The sequence below is a fragment of the Calonectris borealis genome, unplaced genomic scaffold, assembly GCF_964195595.1.
Source record: "Calonectris borealis unplaced genomic scaffold, bCalBor7.hap1.2 HAP1_SCAFFOLD_243, whole genome shotgun sequence".
NCBI classification, from domain to species: Eukaryota; Metazoa; Chordata; class Aves; order Procellariiformes; family Procellariidae; genus Calonectris; species Calonectris borealis.
Window position 1 is genome coordinate 1 of NW_027441627.1, and position 8,450 is coordinate 8,450.

At 73.9% G+C, this 8,450-nt stretch overlaps 1 pseudogene; it reads left to right on the forward strand.

Annotated features, from left to right (window-relative positions):
- Window positions 1-3,691: 3,691 nt before the first annotated feature.
- Window positions 3,692-5,429, forward strand: LOC142077406 (myeloid-associated differentiation marker homolog; annotated as a pseudogene).
- Window positions 5,430-8,450: the final 3,021 nt, after the last annotated feature.

Consider the following 8,450-nt stretch of genomic DNA (forward strand, 5'->3'; position numbering starts at 1 on the left):
ATATTTTGGGCGGTCGCGGTCGCGTTGCCCCTGGCAACGGCAAACTTCCCAAAACAGCCCAAAACCGCCCAAAACGGAGCCGTGGAAGGGGGGAGGGGGGGACACCCGTCTCACCCCCCCACGGCACCGCCACGGCCGGGGGACACGCGTGGGCGCCCCCCCCGTGTCCTCTCCATGTCCCCTGATGTCACCGGTGTCCCACCCGTGTCCCCTCCATGTCCCCCCCCATGTCCCCCATGTCCCACCCGTGTCCCCCGATGTCACCCGCGTCCCACCCGTGTCCCCTCCATGTCCCCCCCGTGTCCCATTCGTGTCCCCCCGTGTCACCCGTGTCCCCACTCGTGTCCCCTTCGTGTCCCACCCGTGTCCCCCGATGTCACCCGCGTCCCACCCGTGTCCCCTCCATGTCCCCCCCGTGTCCCATTCGTGTCCCCCCGTGTCACCCGTGTCCCACTCGTGTCCCTTCGTGTCCCAGCCGTGTCCCACCCCTGTCCCCCGATGTCACCCGCGTCGCACCCGTGTCCCCTCATGTCCCCCGTGTCTCCCCCTTGTCGCCCCCACGGCCACACCCCAGGGTCCCCCCCACCCCACGCTGCTCTCGGGGATCCCCTGACGTCACCCCCGCGACCACCGCACGTCACTCGCCCGGCCACGCCCACTCCCCTGCCCCGACCCCGCCCCGGCAGACACCGCCCGGACAGACCCGAGGCGGGACCGGCCCGTCGGAGACACCCGAACCCACCCGGAGAGACCCGAACCCGCCCGAAGGGACCCGAACCGGGAGGGATCCGAACTCGCCCGAAGGGACCCGAACCCGCCCGGAAGGACCCGAACCGGGAGGGACCCGCACTCCGGAGAGACCCGAACCGGGAGGGACCCGCACTCCGGAGAGACCCGAACCGGGAGGGACCCGAACCCGCCCGAGGGAACCCGAACCCGGAGACACCCGAACTCCGGAGAGACCCGAACGCGCCCGAAGGGACCCGAACCCGGAGACACCCGAACTCCGGAGAGACCCGAACCCGCCCAAAGGGACCCGAACCCGGAGGGACCCGAACTCCGGAGAGACCCGAACCCGTCCGAAGGGACCCGAACCCCGAGGGACCGGAACCCTCCCGGAGGGACCCGAACCCGGAGACACCCGAACTCCGGAGAGACCCGAACCCGCCCGAGGGGACCCGAACCCGCCCGGAAGGACCCGAATCCGCTCGGGTGAGTGCCGGGACCGACCCGGGGGCACCGGGGGGCACCGCGGGGCACCGGGGTCCTCGGCGGGGGGGGGGGGGGAGGTGGGGCGTCCTGGAGACCCGGGGTGCCCCCCCCCTTCCCCGGATGCCTGGGCCCCCCCTCCCCCCCCCAGGATGCAGCCAGCGCCCGGGTGGGGCGGGGCGACCCCCCCCTCCAGGGTGGGGGCGGGGAAGGAGATTCTCCAGGGCCTTATATGGGCATAGCCCTTGCACACCCGCCCCGCCCTTGCACGCCCCTTGCACGCCCGCCCCGCCCTTGCACACCTGCCACGCCCTTGCACGCCCACCCCACCCTCGCAGGCCCCTTGCACGCCCGCCCCGCCCTTGCACGCCCACCCCACCCTCGCACGCCCCTTGCACGCCCACCCCGCCCTTGCACGCCCACCCCACCCTTGCACGCCCACCCCACCCTCGCATGCCCCTTGCACGCCCGCCCCACCCTTGCACACCCGCCCCGCCCTTGCACGCCCCTTGCACACCCGCCCCGCCCTTGCACGCCCACCCCGGCCTTGCACGCCCCTTGCACACCCGCCCCGCCCTTGCACACCCACCCCGCCCTTGCACGCCCACCCCACCCTCGCAGGCCCCTTGCACACCCGCCCCGCCCTTGCACGCCCACCCCACCCTCGCAGGCCCCTTGCACGCCCGCCCCGCCCTTGCACGCCCCTTGCACACCCGCCCCGCCCTTGCACGCCCCTTGCACGCCCACCCCGGCCTTGCACGCCCCTTGCACACCCGCCCCGCCCTTGCACACCCACCCCACCCTTGCACGCCCACCCCACCCTCGCAGGCCCCTTGCACGCCCGCCCCGCCCTTGCACGCCCACCCCACCCTCGCACGCCCCTTGTACACCCGCCCCGCCCTTGCACGCCCCTTGCACACCCGCCCCGCCCTTGCACGCCCCTTGCACGCCCACCCCGGCCTTGCACGCCCCTTGCACACCCGCCCCTCCTTGCACACCCGCCCCGCCCTTGCACACCCCTTACACGCCCCTCACGCACCCGCCCCACCCTCGCCCACCCCTTAGACACCCCTTGCACACCCGCCCCGCCCTTACACGCCCCTCCCCCCCCCACCCCGCCCCTCACCCCCCCCAGGTGCCCATCCACACCCTCCCGCCCCCTCCTCCCCACCCCCTCCCCCCTTCCCCCCCGGCCACTGAACTCTCCCCCTCCCCAGCCCCCCGATGCCCCACCGTGCCCCCCCATACCCCTCCCCCCTCCCCCCCATCTCCCCCTCCCCCCCCACCCCTCCCCCACTGGCCCCCTCTCTCTCCACCCAGCCCCCCCCGATGCCCCCGCCATGCCACCCCCTCCCCCCCACTGACCCCCTCTCTCTCCCCCCAGCCCCCCCAATATCCCCCCACCCCTCCCGCCCACTGACCCCCCTCCCCCCACTGACCCTCACTCCTCCCCCCCACTGACCCCCCTCCCCCCACCCCTCCCCCACTGACCCCCATCCCTCCTCCCCACTGACCCCCCCTCCCTCCACCCCTCCCCCCACTGACCCCCCTCCCCCAGCCCCTCCCCCGATGCCCCCCCTCCCCCCACCCCTCCCCCTCACTGACCCCCCCTCCCCCAGCCCCTCCCCCGATGCCCCCCCTCCCCCCACCCCTCCCCCCACTGACCCCCCTCTCTCTCCCCCCAGCCCCTCCCCCCCGATGCCACCGCCGTGCCGCCCCCCGTCCCCGCTGCGCCTGGCCCAGGCCCCCCCCCCCCGACCCCCCTCCCCCACCCCTCCCCCCACCCCTCCCCCCCCACTGACCCCCTCTCTCTCCCCCCAGCCCCTCCCCCCCGATGCCCCCCCTCCCCCCAGCCCCCCCCTCCTCCCACCCCTCCCCCCCACTGACCCCCCCTCTCTCTCCCCCCAGCCCCTCCCCCCCGATGCCCCCGCCGTGCCGCCCCCCGTCCCCGCTGCGCCTGGCCCAGGCCCCCCCCCCGACCCCCCCTCCCCCCCCTTCCCCCACCCCTCCCCCCCCACTGACCCCCTCTCTCTCCCCCCAGCCCCTCCCCCCGATGCCCCCCCTCCCCCCACCCCTCCCCCCACTGACCCCCTCTCTCTCCCCCCAGCCCCCCCAATATCCCCCACCCCTCCCCCCCACTGACCCCCCCTCTTCCCCCAGCCCCCCCTCCCCCCCCTCCCCCACCCCTCCCCCCCACTGACCCCCCTCTCTCTCCCCCAGCCCCTCCCCCCCCGATGCCCCCCCTCCCCCCAGCCCCCCCTCCCCCCACCCCTCCCCCCCACTGACCCCCCTCCCCCACCCCTCCCCCCACCCCTCCCCCCCACTGACCCCCCCCCCCTCCCCCAGCCCCTCCCCCCCGATGCCCCCGCCGTGCCGCCCCCCGTCCCCGCTGCGCCTGGCCCAGGCCCCCCCCCCCCTCCCCCCCTCCCCCCACCCTCCCCCCCACTGACCCCCCCTCTCTCTCCCCCCAGCCCCTCCCCCCCGATGCCCCCGCCGTGCCGCCCCCCGTCCCCGCTGCGCCTGGCCCAGGCCTTCACCTCGGGCCCTGGCCCTCAGCACGGCGGCGGCCGCCGGTTCCTGGTTACCGGGCGAAGGCGACGGGTGCCTGGCGGCCTGGGGCCTCTCCTTCGGCCTCACCCTCCTCCTCCTCGCCGCCCAAACCTTCGCCCCTTCCCCGTTACGCCGCGACCTCCCCCTCCTCCACGCCACCGCCGCCGCCATGGCCTGCGCCGCCGCCGCCGTCGTTTGGCCCTTGGGTCACCTGCGAGGGGACGGGGAGGGGAGGGGACGAAGCCTCGCGCCCTGCGCGTGGCGGCCGCCGTCGCCTCCTGCGCCGCCGCCATCTTTTACGCCGCCGAAGTGACGCGGGATCGAGCCAAAGCGGGAGAAACGGCCCCGTATTTAACCACCCCTCGGGGTTGTTAAAAATCGTCGAGACCTCCTCGCCCTCCTCCTCCTCGGCTTAGCGGCGGAACAAGGAGCAGGATCCGGCCCCCCGCTTGGCGCTGGTGTTTGGGGATTTATTGCGTCGCCTTCGTTTTGGGGGTGACGGTGATCGGGGGGTGTTTAGGAGGGTGGGGGTGGTGCGGGTGGGGAGGGAACCCCTCAGCACCCGTCGGCTTTTAGGGGTTTACGCGGCGGCGGGGGTGGCGGCGTACGGAGCCGTCGTCGTTCTTTGGCCCCTTTACGGATTTCGGGAAGAAATGGGGGGGGAAGGGCGAAGGCCGAGCCATTGCGACCCATCCTGCCCCTGGGATCGGCGGGTGCTGGTGGCGGTGCTCAGCGCCTTGGGGTTGGTGGCCTACGGGGTGGATTTGGCGCAGACGGGGAGGTTGGTGGTGTTGAGGGGGTGAGGGGCAGGATCGGGCCCCCAGGGGGTCCTGGGTTCCTCTTCAGGGCAGGATCCGGGCCCTTAGGGGGGTCCTGAGGCCCCCCCCGGGGCAGGATCGGGCCCCCAGAGGGTCCTGGGTCCACCCCAGGGCAGGATCGGGCCCTTAGGGGGTCCTGGGGTGGGATCGGGACCCTAAGGGGGGTCCTGGGCCCATCCCAGGGCAGGATCGGGCCCCTAAGGGGGTCCTGAGCCACCCCCCCGGGGCAGGATCGTGCCCCCAGGGGGTCCTGGGCCCACCTCCGGGGCAGGATCGGGCCCTTAGGGGGTCCTGAGGCCTCCCTGGGGTGGGATCGGGACCCTAAGGGGGGTCCTGGGTCCCCCCCAGGGCAGGATCGGGCCCCTAAGGGGGTCCTGAGCCACCCCCCTGGGGCAGGATCGGGCCCCCAGAGGGTCCTGGGTCCCCCCATGGCAGGATCGGGCCCCGAGGGGGGTCCTGGGCCCACCCCCGGGGCGGGATCGGGCCCTTAGGGGGGTCCTGGGGTGGGATCAGGACCCTAAGGGGGTCCTGGGTCCACCCCAGGGCAGGATCGGGCCCCCAGGGGGTCCTGGGTCCCGCCCCGGGGCAGGATCGGGCCCTTAGGGGGGTCCTGAGCCCCCCCCCGGGGCGGGATCGGGCCCTTAGGGGGGTCCTGGGGTGGGATCGGGACCCTAGGGGGGTCCTGGGTCCCCCCTAGGACAGGATCGGGCCCTTAGGGGGGTCCTGGGGTGGGATCGGGACCCTAAGGGGGGTCCTGGGTCCCCCCCAGGGCAGGATCGGGCCCTTAGGGGGGTCCTGGGGTGGGATCGGGACCCTAAGGGGGGTCCTGGGTCCACCCCAGGGCAGGATCGGGCCCTTTCGGGGCGGGGAAGCACCGAGGCCTTAAGGGGGGGAGGGGGGCGCCTTAAATTGGGGGGGGGGGGGCTGTGATGTCATTAAAGGGACGTTTCTGCTTCTTAAAGGAGCCGCTGCCTGTCTGTCGGGGGGGGGGGACACGGGGGGGCGTGGGGGGGGGGACACGGGTGGGGGGGGACATGGGGGGCACGGGAGTCAAGGGGACGCGGGGGCGGACACGGGAGGACACGGGGGGACGTGGGGGGGACACGAGGTGACACGGGGGGACACAGAGGGGACACGGGGGGGACACGAGGTGACACGGGGCGACGTGGGGGGGACACGGGGGGACGTGGGGGGGACACGAGGGGGACACGAGGTGACACGGGAGGGACACAAGGGGACGTGGGGGGACACGGGGGGGGGCACCGAGGGGACACGAGAGGACGTGGATGTCACGGGGACACGGGGGGGACACGAGGGGGACACGAGGTGACACAGGGGGGACACGGGGGGGACACGAGGGGGACACAAGGTGACACGGGGGGGACACAGGGGGGACACAAGGGGACGTGGGTGTCACAGGGACACGTGGGGGGACACGGGGGGGACACGAGGTGACACGGAAGGGACACAAGGGGACGTGGGGGGACACGGGGGGGACACGAGGTGACACGGGAGGGACACGTGGGGGGACACGGGGGGGGGCACCGAGGGGACACGAGAGGACGTGGATGTCACAGGGACACGGGGGGACACAGAGGGGACACGAGGGGGACACGAGGTGACACGGGGGGGACACGGGGGGGACACGAGGTGACACGGGGGGGACACGGGGGGGACACGGGGGACACAAGGGGACGGGGGTGTCACAGGGACACGTGGGGGGACACGGGGGGACATGGGGGGACACGGAGGGGGACACGAGGGGACACGGAGGGGACATTAAGGGACACGAGGGCGCTGGACACGTGTAGGGGGGGTGCCCCCTCCGTGGGGGCGGGGCTCACTGGGCGGAGCCACAGCGGTGGGCGTGGCCTCGCCCATCCCGGGCCACGCCCCCAGCGCTCGTCCTGGCTATGGGGGGTGGGGGGAGGATGCGCCCTCCCCCCCATGCCCCGACGCCTGGGTCCCTTCCCCCCTCCCCCACCCCCGGGGGGGTCCCCCCCCCGGGGGTGGGGGAGGGGGGAAGGGACCCAGGCGTCCAGCCCTGCCCCCTCCGCCCCCCCGCCCCCATTTCGGCGGATCTGGGTCTGGGCCCCCCCCCGGGACCCGTCCCCCTTTTCCCGGACTCCTGGGTCCCCTCCCCCACCTCCCCTAGGGTGGGGGTGGGGCTGCCCCGGACGCCTGGGTCCCTTCTGCTACCCCTCCCCCACCCCCACGGGACCCCCCTTCCCCCCCCCCCGCATCCTGCGGACCCCCCCTCCCCCCCCCCAGCGACGCGCCTCCTTTAAGCCAAACCCCGCCTCCCTCCACAAGACCACGCCCCCTCCACAAAGACCGCGCCCCTCTGCAGAAGACCACGCCCCCCTCCAGATGACCACGCCCCCCTGCTCAAGCCACACCCTCCCCACCCCTTTTTCCACAGCCGCAGGGCTGGGGGGTGCCCCCTCCGGTCCCGCCCCCTCTTTGGCTCCGCCCACCCACTCACGCCCACCTCCCTGGCCACGCCCCCTCGCCGACCACGCCCTGCCCCTCCCTCCCGGCTGCTGCGGGGCCGCGGGCCGGGCTGTCCGTCTGTCCGGCGGCTGCAGGTCGGTCCCCCCCCACCCCCCCCCTCCCCACCCCGCGTGGGTCCGTCTGTCCCACCTCCCCCCACCCCCTCCGTCCGTCTGTCCGACCCCTCACCCGGCCGTGGGTCCCTCCGTCCGCCCACGGCGCCGTCCGTGGGTCTGTCCGTGCCTGGAGCTGCCTGTCCGTGGGTCCGTCCGTGGGTCTGTCCGTGCCTGGAGCTGCCTGTCCGTGGGTCCGTCCGTGGGTCTGTCCGTGGGGCCTGGAGCTCTCTGTCCGTGGGTCCGTCCGTGGGTCTGTCTGTGGGTCTGTCCATGCCTGGAGCTGCCTGTCCGTGGGTCCGTCCGTGGGTCCATCCGTGGGTTTGTCCGTGGGTCTGTCTGTGGGTCTGTCCGTGGGTCCATCCGTGGGTCTGTCCATGCCTGGAGCTGTGTGTCCGTGGGTCCGTCTGTGGGTCCGTCCGTGGGCACGTCCGTGGTCTGTCTGTGGTTCTGTCCGTGCCTGGAGCTGCGTGTCCGTGGGTCTGTCTGTGGGTCTGTCCGTGGGTCCGTCCGTGGGCGAGTGGGTGGGTGGGAGCAGCCCTGGCTGGCGGCGGCCATGAGTCACCCACCGGGGGCGGCTCCGTGGGTCCGTCCGTGGGTCCGTCCGTGTGTCTGTGGGTCCGTCCGTGGGTCTGTGGGTCCGTCCGTGGGTCTGTGGGTCCATCTGTGCGCACGCACGCGTGTCTGTGGGTCCGTCCGTGGGTCTGTGGGTCTGTCTGTGTGTCCGTGGGTCCTTCCACACATCCGTGGGTCTGCCCGTGGGTCCATCCATGTGTCTGTGGGTCCATCCACTTGTCCGTGGGTCTGTCTGTGGGTCCATCCACACGTCTGTGGGTCCATCTACGCATCCATAGGTCCATCCCGGTGTCCGTGGGTCCATCCACGTGTCTGTGGGTCTGTCCGTGGGTCCATCCACGCTTCCGTGGGTCTGTCCGTGGGTCCATCCATGTGTCTGTGGGTCCATCCACGTGTCCGTGCGTCTGTCCGTGGGTCCATCTACGCATTCATGGGTCCATCGACATGCCCGTGGGTCCATCCACACGTCTGTGGGTCTGTCCGTGGGTCCGTCCACGCGTCTGTGGGTCCGTCCACGCATCCATAGGTCCATCCCCGTGTCCGTGGGTCCATCCACGCGTCCGTGGGTCCTTCCGTGGGTCCCTCCACGCCTCTGCGGCCGCACCCACCGGTGCTCTCCCACCCACCGCCGCCCCTCTCTGCCCCCGCAGCCCCGTCCGTGGGTCCGTCCGTGGGTCCGTCCGTGGGTCGG